Raw genomic sequence first — 17409 nt, 5'->3', positions numbered from 1 at the left:
GCCGCATGTCATAATCATTCTTCTTGTCTGGCTTTATTGACTGCATGCCGATCTTGTGGCAGTGACTTTTCACTCTTCAGTCGGACTGTACACAAACCGTTCTCACTCTTCCTCACTGACTACCCTAAGCCCTGACAACTGATCCTTGGAAATTGTTTGGAAGAGTACACCTCTCTATTTCTCTCCAATGCTCTTCCTGCTGACTTCAGTGACACCGGACACCCCACTGAGTTTAGCCAGCTACCCCCCCCCCCCCCTCTCTCTCTCTCTCTCCCCCCAGCCATGTACTGTTTGGTGCTGTGGCCAGAGAGGTGTCACCGGCTAATTGAGGCCAGCTGCACTGTTCACTCAGAGCAAAACTAGTTGACTGTGTCTAACTTTTGACAAAGCAACACAACTGAAGGGTTCACAGATTAGGTAACCGACTCACTGGTCAAGGCTGCAGGGAAACAAGAGTATCTTGTCAATGAAAGAGGTTACACACAGATACGCGATGCTGAGAACGGTGGCCGATTTTTCACTCTCTTTCTCGGAGGGCCTTCATCATTGCAGGGACTGCTGTAAAGAAATGCTTGCTCAGAAACTAACTCTTTTTGCATTGAAACATGCACCAGAACTGGTGGACACCATCGACAATGTCAAACATGAAATCGAAGCAGTTTGCTTGAGGAAACGGTCGTCAGCAACTCAAACTTCTCTGTTTTCTTTTTTTAAGAAAATCTGAGGTGACTTTCTTTGTGGCCCCGCCCCCTCCCTCTGTAAGGACCCCCCTCCATGAGGACCGATTTTTGTCAACATTTTCAAGGTCGCTAGAGAGGGGTTCCACTGTACTATGACCAAGTCGAAATTTCGGATAGGACACAATAACAATTCGGTCCCTTCAATTTCGTCTTATCCGGATTTGCCTGTACCATCAAAATACAATCCAAAGAAATGACTTGTACAGTTCAAATCTCAATCAAGTGACATCTGATATCTGATTTCTAGCACACAGACACTTTTCGAATTTCTGTTCGCACTTTGGTGCAGATTTGTTCCTAAACAAGAGTAACTAACAGTAACACATCAGAAAAAGGGTCCTTTTCCAAGAAAAAAACTTTAGTGTGCAGCTTTGACAAAAGCAATATACAACGTAAGCACACTCAAGTCTCTAAGATTGTTGAAGTTCTCTGAAATTATAGGTAAACTAGGAAAAACAAAATTACTTGCATAGTTTTTATCAAAACTAGTGAAAATCAACAACCTTGGGTTGTTTATTTCAATCTGTGGAGAGTAGAGAATGTACAAAATATGTTATTTTACAGAGAGGTCTCTGTGATGGCACAAAGCAATACAAATTATTCAAAGCGATAAGTGAAGCAATCTTAAGTTACACTGTAGCATCTTTTATGAAACATAAACAAGAGTAACTAACAGTAACACATCAGAAAAAGGGTCCTTTTCCAAGAAAAAAACTTTAGTGTGCAGCTTTGACAAAAGCAATATACAACGTAAGCACACTCAAGTCTCTAAGATTGTTGAAGTTCTCTGACATTATAGGTAAACTAGGAAAAACAAAATTACTTGCATAGTTTTTATCAAAACTAGTGAAAATCAACAACCTTGGATTGTTTGTTTCAATCTGTGGAGAGTAGAGAATGTACAAAATATGTTGTTTTACAGCGAGGTCTCTGTGATGGCACAAAGCAATAAAAATTATTCAGTGATAAGTGAAGCAAACTTCAAAGTTACACTGTACCATGTTTTATGAAACATAAACAAGAGTAACTAACACATCAGAAAAAGGGTCCTTTTCCAAGAAAAAAACTTTAGTGTGCAGCTTTGACAAAAGCAATACACAACGTAAGCACACTCAAGTCTCTAAGATTGTTGAAGTTCTCTGAAATTATAGGTAAACTAGGAAAAACAAAATTACTTGCATAGTTTTAATCAAAACTAGTGAAAATCAACAACCTTGGGTTCTTTGTTTCAATCTGTGGAGAGTAGAGAATGTACAAAATATGTTGTTTTACAGAGAGGTCTCTGTGATGGCACAAAGCAATACAAATTATTCAAAGTGATAAGTGAAGCAAACTTCAAAGTTACACTGTGGCATCTTTTATGAAACATAAAGAAGAGTAACTAACAGTAACACATCAGAAAAAGGGTCCTTTTCCAAGAAAAAAATTTCAGTGTGCAACTTTGACAAATGCAATACACACCGCAAGCACACTCAATTTAACAGAGACAAAAGGCTTTGCATACAATTCTAGTTGAAAGCAAAATAGGCACCATCAAAATACAATCCAAAGAAATGACTTGTACAGTTCAAATCTCAATCAAGTGACATCTGATATCTGATTTCTAGCACACAGACACTTTTCGAATTTCTGTTCGCACTTTGGTGCAGATTTGTTCCTAAACAAGAGTAACTAACAGTAACACATCAGAAAAAGGGTCCTTTTCCAAGAAAAAAACTTTAGTGTGCAGCTTTGACAAAAGCAATATACAACGTAAGCACACTCAAGTCTCTAAGATTGTTGAAGTTCTCTGACATTATAGGTAAACTAGGAAAAACAAAATTACTTGCATAGTTTTTATCAAAACTAGTGAAAATCAACAACCTTGGGTTGTTTGTTTCTATCTGTGGAGAGTAGAGAATGTACAAAATATGTTGTTTTACAGCGAGGTCTCTGTGATGGCACAAAGCAATACAAATTATTCAGTGATAAGTGAAGCAAACTTCAAAGTTACACTGTACCATGTTTTATGGAACATAAACAAGAGTAACTAACACATCAGAAAAAGGGTCCTTTTCCAAGAAAAAAACTTTAGTGTGCAGCTTTCACAAAAGCAATACACAACGCAAGCACACTCAAGTCTCTAAGATTGTTGAAGTTCTCTGAAATTATAGGTAAACTAGGAAAAACAAAATTACTTGCATAGTTTTTATCAAAACTAGTGAAAATCAACAACCTTGGGTTGTTTATTTCAATCTGTGGAGAGTAGAGAATGTGCAAAATATGTTATTTTACAGAGAGGTCTCTGTGATGGCACAAAGCAATACAAATTATTCAAAGCGATAAGTGAAGCAATCTTAAGTTACACTGTAGCATCTTTTATGAAACATAAACAAGAGTAACTAACAGTAACACATCAGAAAAAGGGTCCTTTTCCAAGAAAAAAACTTTAGTGTGCAGCTTTGACAAAAGCAATATACAACGTAAGCACACTCAAGTCTCTAAGATTGTTGAAGTTCTCTGAAATTATAGGTAAACTAGGAAAAACAAAATTACTTGCATAGTTTTTATGAAAACTAGTGAAAATCAACAACCTTGGGTTCTTTGTTTCAATCTGTGGAGAGTAGAGAATGTACAAAATATGTTATTTTACAGAGAGGTCTCTGTGATGGCACAAAGCAATAAAAATGTATTCAACAAAGTGATAAGTGAAGCAAACTTTAGAGTTACACTGTAGCATCTTTTATGAAACATAAACAAGAGTAACTAACACATCAGAAAAAGGGTCCTTTTCCAAGAAAAAAACTTTAGTGTGCAGCTTTGACAAAAGCAATACAGTAAAACCTGTCAAATAAGGACACCCTTGGGACCAGACAAAAGTGTCCTTATTCTGCAGGTGTCCTTATTAGACAGGTGCAAGTAAACGCGACAAAGTCAAGTTGAGAGAGAGAGAGAGAGAGTACTGCACATGTACATTTATAAGAAAAACAGAAGCTGTTTAGATTAAATAGAGAAACATTTGTAATTCCGTAATGCCGAGGTGGCCAACGTACAGGTGTTTTACAGTGTAAAGCAGTCCGTGCCGAGACTGACTGTCCGTATTCTGCGAGTGTCCGCTAAGTCCAGTGACCGTATTTGACAGTTTTCACTGTATACAACGCAAGCACACTCAAGTCTCTAAGATTGTTGAAGTTCTCTGTCTTTCTTTCTTTATTTGGTGTTTAACGTCGTTTTCAACCATTCAAGGTTAGATCGCCACGGGGAAAGGGGGGAGATGGGATAGGGGAAAGGGGGGAGATGGGATAGAGTCACTTGTTAATTGTTTCTTGTTCACAAAAGCACTAATCTTTCTTTATTTGGTGTTTAACGTCGTTTTCAACCACGAAGGTTATATCGCGACGAGGGAAAGGGGGAGATGGGATAGGGGAAAGGGGGGAGATGGGATAGAGCCACTTGTTAAGTGTTTCTTGTTCACAAAAGCACTAATCAAAAAATTGCTCCAGGGGCTTGCAACGTAGTACAATATATGACCTTACTGGGAGAATGCAAGTTTCCAGTACAAAGGACTAAACATTTCTTACATACTGCTTGACTAAAATCTTTACAAACATTGACTATATTCTATACAAGAAACACTTAACAAGGGTTAAGGAGAAACATAATCCGTTAGTCGCCTCATACGACATGACATGCGGGGTGCAGAGAAATAAGGATGTGGAAAAGAAGACTTTTGGTAAGTGAAACAAGAAGGGCAAAGCCCATACGACTCACATGCTTTACACATTTTTCCTACCAAAATACATGTGACCTTGACCCAAGGTCAAGGTGATCCAAGGTCATGCAACACAAAGGTGGTAATTCAAGACATAGGAAGTACAATGGTGCTTATTGGCTCTTTCTACCATGAGATATGGTCACTTTTAGTGGTTCACTACCTTATTTTGGTCACATTTCATAAGGGTCAAAGTGACCTTGACCTTGATCATATGTGACCAAATGTGTCTCATGATGAAAGCATAACATGTGCCCCACATAATTTTTAAGTGTGAAACAGTTATCTTCCATATTTCAGGGTCAAGGTCACTTCAAAATATGTATACAATCCAACTTTGAACAGCTCCTGTGACCTTGACCTTGAAGCAAGGTAAACCAAACTGGTATCAAAAGATGGGGCTTAATTTGCCCTATATATCATATATAGGTGAGGTATTGAATCTCAAAAACTTCAGAGAAAATGGGAAATATGTGAAAAATAGCTGTTTTTTAGGCAACATTTATGGCCCCTGCGACCTTGACCTTGAAGCAAGGTCAAGATGCTATGTATGTTTTTTGGGGCCTTGTCATCATACACCATCTTGCCAAATTTGGTACTGATAGACTGAATAGTGTCCAAGAAATATCCAACGTTAAAGTTTTCCGGACGTCCAGCGGACGACTCAGGTGAGTACATAGACTCACTTTTGCTTCGCATGTGAAGAAAAGAATTGGAAAACTGCAGGGAATAGTAGGGAGAGTTTTCTTGGAAGGAAATATAGGTGAAAGGACTGGTAAGGCAGAAATAAGACAAAAGAAGAGAAGAAACAGAACCGTTAGTCGCCTCTTACGACATGCTGGGTAGCATCGGGTAAATTCTTTCTAGTCCCAACCAATATGGGACTCCCCCTAAACCGCGGGGGGTAAAAGCACTAATCAAAAAATTGCTCCAGGGGCTTGCAATGTAGTACAATATATGACCTTACTTTTCAAAGAAGGAAAAACATGCATGGGTAAACAAAACAAGAACAAGAAATTTTTTTTTTAAAAATACAGAAATCAGGCTTTTTATTGAATTAGATTATCAAACTAAATATATTTCCGATTTTGTACTTACATTTATCTTTTACCTGTTGTGTAATTACGCACCAAGTTAATTCTTACCTGAAATAAACAGGAACCATGAGTCAGCTTTTATTTTGACATCGAACCCACAATTATCTCCCTTACAATCGCGATTTTGTCTGAAAACTTCCAGAAACTCCCTTTTAAGACCCTTTGATTTAAGACTCGCTCCCTTTTAAGACCCTATGATTTAAGACTCGCTCCCTTTTAAGACCCTATGATTTAAGACTCGCTCCCTTTTAAGACCCTATGATTTAAGACTCGCTCCCTTTTAAGACCCTATGACTTTAGAATCGCTCCCTTTTAAGACCCTATGATTTAAGACTCGCTCCCCATTAAAGACCCTATGTTTTAAGACTCGCTCCCCATTAAAGACCCTATGATTTAAGACTCGCTCCCTTTTATGACCCTATGATTTAAGACTCGCTCCCTTTTAAGACCCTATGATTTAAGACTCGCTCCCTTTTAAGACCCTATGATTTAAGACTCGCTCCCCATTAAAGACCCTATGATTTAAGACTCGCTCCCTTTTATGACCCTATGATTTAAGACTCGCTCCCTTTTAAGACCCTATGATTTAAGACTCGCTCCCTTTTAAGACCCTATGATATAAGACTCGCTCCTTTTAAGACCCTATGATTTAAGACTCGCTCCCTTTTAACACCCTATGATTTAAGACTCGCTCCCTTTTAAGACCCAATGATTTAAGACTCGCTCCCCATTAAAGACCCTATGATTTAAGACTCGCTCCCTTTTAAGACCCTATGATTTAAGACTCGCTCCCTTTTAAGACCCTATGATTTAAGATTCGCTCCCCATTAAAGACACTATGATTTAAGACTCGCTCCCTTTCATGACCCTATGATTTAAGACTCGCTCCCTTTTAAGACCCTATGATTTAAGACTCGCTCCCTTTTAAGACCCTATGATTTAAGACTCGCTCCCCATTAAAAGACACTATAATTTAAGACTCGCTCCCTTTTATGACCCAATGATTTAAGACTCGCTCCCTTTTAAGACCCTATGATTTAAGACTCCCTCCCTTTTAAGACCCTAAGATTTAAGACTTCCCTTTAAGACCCTATGATTTAAGACTCGCTCCCCATTAAAGACCCTATGATTTAAGACTCGCTCCCTTTTAAAACCCTATGATTGAGAATCGCTCCTTTTAAGACCCTTTGATTTAAGACTCCCTTTTAAGACCCTATGATTTAAGACTTTCCTTTAAGACCCTATATAAGACTTGCTCCTTTTAAGACCCCATGATTTAAGACTCGCTCCCTTTTAAAACCCTATGATTTAAGACTCGCTCCCTTTTAAGATCCTTTAAGACCCGATGATTTAAGACTCGCTCCCTTTTAAGGCCCTATGATTTAAGACTCGCTCCTTTTAAGACCCTATGATTTAAGACTCCCTCCCTTTTAAGACCCTATGATTTAAGACTTCCCTTTAAGACCCTATGATTTAAGACTCGCTCCCCATTAAAGACCCTATGATTTAAGACTCGCTCCCTTTTAAAACCCTATGATTGAGAATCGCTCCTTTTAAGACCCTTTGATTTAAGACTCCCTCCCTTTTAAGACCCTATGATTTAAGACTTTCCTCGCTCCCCATTAAAGACCCTATGATTTAAGACTCGCTCCCTTTTAAGACCCTATGATTTAAGACTTGCTCCCCATGAAAGACCCTATGATTTAAGACTCGCTCCCTTTTAAGACCCTATGATTTAAGACTCTTCCCTTTAAGACCCTATGATTTAAGACTCGCTCCCCATTAAACACCCTATGATTTAAGACTTGCTCCCTTTTATGACCTTATGATTTAAGACTCGCTCCCTTTTATGACCCTATGATTTAAGACTCGCTCCCTTTTAAGACCCTATGATTTTAAGACCCTATGATTTGAGTCTTAAACAGAATCCGTTAGTCGCCTTTTATGACATGCTGGGGAGCATCCGGGTAAATTTTTTCTCGTCCCAACCAATATGGGACTCCCCCTTGGCCTAGCCCACGGGGGTATTCCAAGTGATAAGTGAAGCAAACTTCACAGTTACACTGTAGCATCTTTTATGAAACATAAACAAGAGTAACTAACAGTAACACCTCAGGTCCTTTTCCAAGAAAAATCTTCAGTGTGCAGCTTTGACAAAAGCAATACACAACGTAAGCACACTCAAGTCTCTAAGATTGTTGAAGTTCTCTGAAATCATAGGTAAACTAGGAAAAAAAATTACTTGCATAGTGTTTATCAAAACTAGTGAAAATCAACAACCTTAAGTTGTTTGTTTCAATCTGTGGAGAGTAGAAAATGTGCAGTGTTGTTCAGGTCCGTCCCATTTAAGTTGATGGTGATGTTTGTGTTGTACTGGGGAAAGGCTGCGTTCCTGAGGGAATTCAACAGGAATTCCTCCAGATTGGTTTCGCCTACTTTGTTAGCTGAAACCTTGAGAGAACTGCCGTCGAGGACTAAAGTCACGCTCGCTTTGAGTCTCCCATTCCTGCAAAGAGAGAGAAAGCAGGTGTTGGTTGTGTTGTTGTTGTTTGTGATGGTGGTGGTAGTTGTTGTTAGTGGTGGTGACGTTGTTGTTGTTGGGTGTTTTTGTTTTGCGTTTTCTTTTGTTTTGATTTCTTTGGTTATCAAACACCAACATTCAAATTCATGAACTGTTAAACACACATGTCTTTCTTGAAGAGTGTTAAAATGTCAAGCTGTTTATGTGGCAGGTCTGTATAAAGGGATCTAGTGTGTTGATGAATACTCACTCTAGCACAAATTCCCCGACAATCGTCTTGCTGAAACCCGGAATAGAACCGAAGATGACCGCCATCTGGAAATACAAGATTAAAGTTCAGTTTGAAATATGTCCATAACACGTTTTATGAGCATCAACAGACAAACAAATAAACAAACAAACAATGACTGAGATGGCTGGTTTCTTCATTTCACAAGCGAGCTTGGCTTGTTGTGATCTGGGAGGACATTGGAGAGAACAGCCAGATATGTAGAGAGACCCACAGCCAGACAGACAGACAGGTAGACAGACATTAAATCAAATGAAAAACATGAGTGATACAATGAATTAAATACTAATAACTGGAAAACCCGATCAGCTTCAATTTGCTATACACACCTGTTTCTCTATAATGTTCTGGTTTTTTCTTAGTACTGGTGTGTCGGTGAGATCTAGATCTACGTCTCTAAAACTCGACGATTCACATTCTATTCACAAACATACGCAAACAAACTGTTAATGTTTTGTGTTTGAAACTTTAGAATGAAAGTCATCATGAATGTTGTCTTTGTCTATTAAAGAAATTGAATTCATTGTGTAAAAGCTTAGTACGTGTTGCTTAGTTGTGCTCTTGTCATTGTCTGCCACTTGTTGCCTAGCTGCAGCAATCCAATGCTGTGATTAAGCAATCGTTTTTTCATTGGCCGCTCAGGCTAAGCATTCAAAATGATTCGCTTACTTTAACTTAGTTTAAGAGACCAAAGCTGATGCGTGTAGGCAACACAGGGCTGTTCCATGACCCAATTACGGATACAGGAAGTGAACTCTGGCAACTCTGGCCAGATGAGAACTCCGTCAGCCAATAAGAGAGTGAAGAACATGTAATCCATGTCCAGACCCACTGATCCAGATTCAGCGGAAGTAAAAGGGACAATTCTTGTTTTGTGAGAACTTAATCAGCTAATGCGAGAGTCAGGGGTCCACATAATGTAAGTCGCGTGACACAAAGCACCGCAAGCTTTCACATATACTAAACACACACTTTCGTTTGAACGCATAACGCTGAGGGACATCCTGACCGATTTCTGAGAGTGAGATTTTTTCAAAGGACTACAAGACGCTTCATTGTAAACAGTGCAACCCCCACTTTTGGGGTAAAAATAAGATGAAAAAAACAACACATATTAGGCGCTTCCAGACAATAGGGCGCAAGATAAAGGAAGTATAGAGTGGAAATAATGTTTTTGTTGTATTTGTGGCTCTATTCTTCTGTAGTTACACAAAGGCACTACCGTTCAAGCAGCGGTCTCATTTTGTTATTCATACGTTGTTCCGACCAGCTTATATCACCTTATTGTGATTTCATAGCATAAGTATCAGCTGCGTGGTCCCACCTGCGCGTAACACAGTTGCATCGGGCGAAATAACTGACCAATCAGACGTGATGCTGGCAAGGTCACCAAAGCCAGCATCACATCTCATTGGTCAGTTCTGAGCTATGTTCACGCTGTGAAATTATCGAACACGCTCGGAATAACACTCGCCTATGGAACACAAAATAACATGAAATAGGAGAAAATAAGAAGCCCTGCCACGCGTTGCACAGATCGGACTGGTATTATTATTATTATTATTATTATGATCATTTTTATGCGCCTAATCTAGATATAGCCCTAGGCGCTTACATAGGCGCTTACATAGATATAGCCCTAGGCGCTTACATAGTGGTATGATTAACAAGATGAGACCGCTGCTTCAATGGGACGCAGGGGTCAATTTCCAAGAAAACTGTTGCGGCTTATTGTCCCAAAAGTACGGTAGGCAAAAGGGGCACTCTAACCACATAAATCCCACTAAGAAAAAAAGGTTTTTACCACCAGGCTCATTTATCATCACAGTAAGTAGGTAAACAAACTTACTTTGTCAGCTCTGTCTCGTCCTGGTCACCATTTCCTGTAGACATAAAGTTAATATATCTTTGTTGACATACAAATGATGCACCTTGTTTTCTCAATTTACTGTGACTTTGACCCTGATTATATTTGTGAGTCTGTACATTCTCAATCTTTTTTATTATTTATTAGTGAGTATTTCTACGCACATACCCTCCCAGAGGGAGGCTCATGGCGTTTACAATATGCCGTGTGAGATGGAAATTTTTACACAATATATCACGCATTCACATCGGCCAGTAAATCTCAAGCGTGTTAGGCGAGTATATACTTTTCACGGCCTATTATTCCAAGTCACACGGGTATTTGGTGGACATTTTTTTTATATATGTCTATACAATTTTGCCAGGAAAGACCCTTTTGTCAATCGTGGGATCTTTAACGTGCACACCCCAATGTAGTGTACACGGGACCTCGGTTTTTCGTCTCATCCGAAAGACAAGCACTTGAACCCACCACCTAGGTTAGGAATGGGGGGAGAAAATAGCGGCCCGACCCAGGGTCGAACACGCAACCTCTCGATTCCGAGTGCAAGTGCGTTACCACTCGGCCACCCAGACACCAATCAACATAAAAGCTATATCATATGTTAAAACAAGAAGAGCAAACGCTCGATCGAGTCACTTTCGCAGTTCTGAATATTATATGAGGCATCAGATGGACAGGAAGAAATTGCTATTCACAACACAATGAGTCACGTTCACATAGAATTTGAGCCCGGTCACTTTTATAGTTTCCGAGAAAAGCCCAACGTTAAGTTGTGTGTTGCCGAACAGAAAAGGCTAGTTATCTCCCTTGTTTTTCTGATAACGTTCGTAAAAGGCTACAGATGTAAATACTTTGATGTAAAGAATAATCCTACAAAGTTTCAATCACATCCGATGAACTTTGTCAAAGATATAAAATGTCTAATTTTTCCTTTGACGCTGACCTGTGACCTTGAAAAAGGTCAAAGGTCAACGAAACCATCGTTAAAGTGTAGAGGTCATTGGAGGTCACGACTAAACAAAATATGAGCCCGATCGCTTTGATAGTTTCCGAGAAAAGTCCAACGTTAAGGTGGTGTCTACGGACGGCCGGCCGGCCGAACAGACTAACACTGACCGATTACATAGAGTCACTTTTTCTCAAGTGACTCAAAAATTGATCACCATGGCTCACCGACTTTGAGTTAAAACTCAATATTAATGGGCTTAAAAGACAAAGTTCTGTAGTGTTCATGTTCTGTGGAGACGTGACATGTCAGCCAAAGAATTATAACCTTTAAAATTAATCTGTTCCGGGTATAAAAAAAATTAAATGTTGGCCTGCACCAAATATGTCAAAATGTATAGTCAGTTCCTTGTGACCTGGTTATTGAAATATATTAAAGCCACACTCCGCCTCGGTTTGGGTTTACAGAACAATTGAAGAACAAAATAATGCTTAATACAACTCCCCTTTGTCATGTCCCATTACACTGACACTAAATTACATTATATACGAAGTGGAACATCCCATCCCAACAAAAAATAACTGAGAAAACATCAACATAAAACTTTCATGGGTGCAACCTGGAAAATTCCAAAAACCTGCAAAAGTTGGGGTACAGGGGCAGCGCCCCGTTGGGGGGGGGGGGGGGGGGGGGGGGTCTGGAGGGCGAAGCCCCCAAGAAGCTGAAGCTTTTTTAGTATTTAAAATGCCAAAAAAACCCTCTCCTGGAACAAAACCATACAAAGTAAACCATACTATTCATCCTAAAATTGACCGATTTTAACGCGTTTTTTTTTTATTATGCTCGTCAACTTTTCAAAAACCGGCACTGCCGGCCAGCCGATGAAACCAAAAACCGGCTGCCGGCGTGTAGCCGGCAGAGTTGCACCCATGAACTTTTAAGAGCATGACCCGCTGTGACCCAAAAATGTGACGAGGGTCAACCAAACAATGGTCATGTCGGTAGATTATTAAACCCTTAAGTGTTCGAAGAACCAAAGCACTAGCTTCAAAAACGCCTGAGATAACTTCAAATTTAATTTATCATGAATCAAACATGATGAGGGTCAATCAAACGTTACTTCAAGTTCAAGTATGGAATTTATCAAACCCTAAAAGTGTACATAGTATCACAGTTCTAACTTCAAAAACATCCGAAATAACCTTTCCAGTTAAGTTTTTATGTAACGAACATGAACAGCTGTGACCCCAAAATTTGACAAGGGTCAACCAAACTTGGCATACCTCTCTTCATGAGATCATGAAACCCTAAAAGTTTCCAGCCGGCCAATTTGTCAGGTGAGTCAAAAAAGCAGATCTAACCCAATGAAAAAAATTCAATGGCCGTTATGTGCAAAACTGGACGAGAGGGTTAAGCACCGGGATAGTTTATCTCCGCGCTATACTTACTAGCTGCAAATAGACTTAAAATGTTTAGCACCAGTATGGTTTATCATGGTGCTAAACTATCTATCCGCGACTCATACATACCGGCCCATGGCAACAACTAGGGGGGAAATAAAGTAATTCTATAAGCAAGGTCAGAGGTTATAAGCAGCAATTCCCATTATAAACGGTCTCATATCTCCTCCACATCATTACCCCCCAACTTTAAACCTAAAACAATAATTGTTCATGACCGAAGGAGCTTCATACTCAAATTCAAGCATAGGGAGAGAGAGTGACAGAGAGATGATAACTACTTCAGCCTAACTAAAGGCTTCCAGGCTGATATTCTTACCTGAGTCTTCAGTGTCCGTGTCCATGTCCATCACTGGAACAAGCCAGGTTATTAAACATTAAATTTGATGCCAAGTTTTGTTATACATCTATCCTCAATGAAACAGCCTTTGGCCTTTGAGGTCAACCACTCGTTTAGTGAATCAAACTAAGTAGTAAATTATGAAACACTATGCAAGTTCAGGCATGGGAATTGGCTTTTAAAAATATCAGCTGAAATTTATTGGGGTTCGGGGGCTTCATAGGCTTTTTTCATCATAATTATCTATGGAATCATGTTTTCATCACAATATAGTCAAATCAGATTATTATTATTCTAGTACCATGCTTCAAAAAAGTATCCAACGCATGACGACAAGTTAAACTTCTTACCCGATGAGTCTTTACCACCCTGCGGTGTGTTTGGTGGTCTCGCGTTGGAAGTGTTATTCTTGGGTCGGGCCTTCTCAATGGTGGCCGTGGCACCATCAATGTCACCACCGGAGAGGCCGATAGCTTTGTCGAGGTCATCAACGCCAGCAAGGTTGACGTAGCAGAACGTCTTGTTCTCCACCTTGCGCACCTCCTTGCACTTGACATCACCCTCTGATGTCGTGTTGTTCAGCTGGCCGATAAACAAGCTGCAAACCTCTGCAAAACAAATACCCTCAACTTGAAGCACTGGCAGACAAATCTAGCAACGGTGTAACATCAAAGATCTTTGTAAAAGTTTCGGCTCAAGCCGTAACGCGACATAGTGACCATAGGGGGATCTGTGCTTGGTTTACAGTGGTTTAAATCAAGATGGTCAGTGCCAATATAATTTAGTTTTTCTCAAGGATACATTATGCTCACAACAGCTTCAAACCATTATGACTCATAAGAGTATGACAGTCATATTAATAACACAGTTATAATCAAGATAGTGTGATCACCCAAATAATCAATGTTACCTGTACTGGCTGTAGCGACAGATGAGTCAGTTGCCTCTGCCTTCTTGGATTCACAGGCAAGCTTCTGTACCACACACACAAAAACAAGTGTTCTTATTATAAAAATGAATGTAAGCAATGATTGATGCCCCTTTGTAATCTTCTTCTTCTTCTTCGTACGACGGTTGTGTCAGACTCGGAATCTGGAGGATGCCATGAACATGGACGTTCCCTTTGTAATCAAGTTTTATACTCTAATATCTTTGTGTAATATATTTCTGCATCACCACCACATGTTTCCATACATTTTGTGACAACTGTTGCATGCACTTACACACAAGCTGAGATGCAAAAAAAAGAGTGTTCAAGTAGGTTGGATTAGGGTAATCTGACCAACCCTATTTATTTTAACGTGGTTATATGCCAGGAAAAAGTTGCGTGTGTGGGGGTGGGGCCGGGAGGATGACGGGAGAGGGACTGTAAAAGTTAAAAGTTACGTTGATAAAATTGTTAAGAATTCGATATTGGGCACGTACCAGTAACGCCCGGGGTCAATATTGTTGCTGTGCCTATACTGTGTCAGAGGGTAAGGGGGTATAAAAGAGTTCAATTTTTATTCGATCCAATAGATTTTTTTAAAAGTGATCAAATCAGAGCCACTGGTTTTAAAAAAGTTCAGATTGCAAAAGCATCTGTTCTGCCGCAGCAGTTTAAAAACTGAATGTTTATAATATACATAATAATAATATACATATGACTGGCTTGCCTGAAGATAAAAAGAGGTACATGAATAAAACAAGACGTACAACACAGTACATTCATACACTACAGAGCGATAGCTAGTTCCTGACCAATCATAGGCGCTACTTTAGGGGAATGTCTGTGACGTAGCGCGCTGACGACAGCGGGCCAGCCCCTCGCCGCGAAATTCTGAGGCCCAATCGTGGGCTTTGCTTTGCGGCGCTTTCAACCAACCGGTGCCGTGAAGACACCGGCCGAAGATTCATTATCAACATTGGCATGTTATCAACATTGGAATGTTACATGTCGGAAGTTTGTTAAAATATTTAAAAAACATAATTATACTTATTGGATTGGTAGACTGCCATTTTAAAGCCTGCGTCCATCCCCCCTGCAACGCAACACAAAATATCAGGTGTCGCGTGGCCCTGGCTACAAATAGCCGCCACGCGTAAGTACCACCCAAGAAGTCGGAGCCTTCAACGTGTAACCTATCTGAAAGTAGGTCGCTGATCGTCGGCCCGTGCTTCTGCAAAAATCTCCTGCAAACACAGCGCGGCTAAAAATAGCCGCGCTGGAGACTGTCTGCCTCCAACCAACAGGTCACGCTGTCCGCGCGTCTCGAGCATGTATACAGTGCTCTTGCTCGCTGCACTGAGGCTGCCTGCACAGAAAGCTTTACTTAGCAGCGCCGATAGCCCGCTCCCCCCCCCCCCCCCTCTTCCCCCCCCCCCCCCCCCCCCCCAGCGTTTGCTGGCCGCGATCAGAGCGCCCCATAGCCATTTATACATTAGGTAACTGACCTGTTGAGACAAATGTACGCCGTCAGCCGCAAACAAGCCTCTTTTCTCCTCCTGAAATTGAAACTTTGTCATAGCACCAAACGGTAACGTAATGCTCGACCACAGGCACCCGATGACCGCTGGCTTCAGACGCCACTAAGCGTCCATCCCCCCCCTGCAACGCAACACAAAATATCAGGTGTAGTGTGGCCCTGGCTAAAAATAGCCGCCACGCGCAAGTCCCACCCCAGAAGTCCCAGCCCTGTAGCGATTCGTACATTAGGTAACTGCCCTGTTGAGACAAATGTACGCCGTCGGCCGCAAACAAGCCTCTTTTCTCCTCCTGAAATTGAAATTTTGTCATGGCACCAAACCGTAACGTCATGCAAGTCAGCACTGTGTTCTGCCAGCCTGGCGTTAATATCTTGACCCCAGGCGTGATAGAACTTGCTCTATTGTGGCCGATAAGCCCCGCAATCCTCTGTAATCGGCGGTTGGCAAGAAGCAAGGGAGACTGCCACCAACCACAACTTGCGAATGCCAGCATCGTCAAGGCAACTCCTCAGCATCCATAGTTTTTGAAAACCTGCAATCATTCCCCCCCCCCAAGTTGTAAGATCACAACGTCAGGTCTAGTGCGAAACATCTGTCGTAAGTAGTTGGATCCGGCGCCACAAGGCAAACTCCTCAGCATCCATAGGTTCTGAAAACCTGAAATTATTCCCCCCAAGTTGTAAGATCACAATGTCAGGTCTAGTGCGAAACATCTGTCGTAAGTAGTTGGATCCGGCGCCATTTTTTCGCAACCAATTGCTGGAGGCGTAAGCCTTCCCTGCCAACAATGTTAACGTACATTTGGCTATCAAGTTTGAAATCAGGACGCATGCGAGGATCGCATCCCGACTCAATGTATTCCCGCAAACGTCTGCAAATGGAATGACCAAAAACCAATGCTTGTAACATCGTAAAAAAACACACCACAGAATTAAAAATGTTCACCAAATCCAAAAATTTTGCACCGCTGCCAACTGCTTTCTCCCTGTAATAGTCAATGTCAGATGTAATTTATTGGTAGATTTGTCTCCATTAACTCTACTAGTCATAAGCAACCACACATGGTCTTAGTTTATCATCCATGACTGACCGCCCTGAATGTTCTTACAGCTGCTACCTGGTCTCATGTCATCAGCACACACCCGGCTTTGGCTCCATAGCACACACACATGCTCTGAGTCTATGACCGACCGCCCTCAACAAAATCAACAACTCAGTCGAGTGACTGATCATGATATGGTCGGCAGCCTCAAAAAGATGTGTTATCTTCCAGCCTCCGACCCCCTACATGGACACCTTGCACATGCATTGCTAAAATCCAAAGTGATTATCCACTAGACCATCCCTCTCAGCGAACTCGCTAAGTCTTCGCACAAACGAATGACTGTACACCATGATATTTCCACACTTGCAGGATGACCCAGATTCCGCTGATCTAGCCATTGTTTTCGGAACGAAGACCTGGAGTTATGCACAGCGCTAACTACACTGCAACCACAGTTTTTCCCCAAACAATTGTGTCAGTCACCCCTACACCTTACGAGGTATAACTTGACCACATAAAAACATCAAATTCAGTACTTATTCCTTCGAACCAAGTCGAATCTCCCCTTCGATGAAACAACTTGTCAGTGTTGTAGCGTCCCTTTTGAGAAGTGGCCTTGACCCTTGATAGCGAATCTATCATGACAAGAAAGGTGGACTAGGCCAGTGGACTCAAAATAAAGTGGGATCGGTCTTGGGACCTGTAACTAAACTCCTCAACTTAAATTTCATTTATTTTCTGCGACCCTTAAACTTTTTCCATTTCTAATTCTAACAACAAAGCAGAAGAAAAAAGTTTGAAAAATGTAATAAAGCTTTTGGCTCATTTTCCACACCATACTTCTCTTCTTCTTCGTTCTTGGGCTTAGAAACCCACGTTCACCC

General features: G+C 40.9%; 2 long non-coding RNA genes across 2 annotated transcripts; both read right to left on the bottom strand.

Moving 5' to 3' along the window:
- Positions 1 to 5344: 5344 nt before the first annotated feature.
- LOC138965247 (uncharacterized) lies at positions 5345 to 10827 on the bottom strand. The gene is made up of 3 exons (XR_011455380.1): positions 10248 to 10827; positions 8360 to 8424; positions 5345 to 8094 (listed from the first exon to the last, which is right to left on the bottom strand). It is a non-coding gene; the product is annotated as an uncharacterized lncRNA (long non-coding RNA).
- Positions 10828 to 13006: 2179 nt separating this feature from the next.
- LOC138962169 (uncharacterized) lies at positions 13007 to 15288 on the bottom strand. Its single transcript, XR_011454439.1, has 3 exons — positions 13925 to 15288; positions 13365 to 13622; positions 13007 to 13026 (listed from the first exon to the last, which is right to left on the bottom strand). It is a non-coding gene; the product is annotated as an uncharacterized lncRNA (long non-coding RNA).
- Between the last annotated feature and the right edge of the window lie 2121 nt (positions 15289 to 17409).

This window comes from Littorina saxatilis, linkage group LG1 (genome assembly GCF_037325665.1).
Source record: "Littorina saxatilis isolate snail1 linkage group LG1, US_GU_Lsax_2.0, whole genome shotgun sequence".
NCBI lineage: Eukaryota > Metazoa > Mollusca > Gastropoda > Littorinimorpha > Littorinidae > Littorina > Littorina saxatilis.
This window is presented reverse-complemented; position numbering and strand designations above follow the sequence as displayed.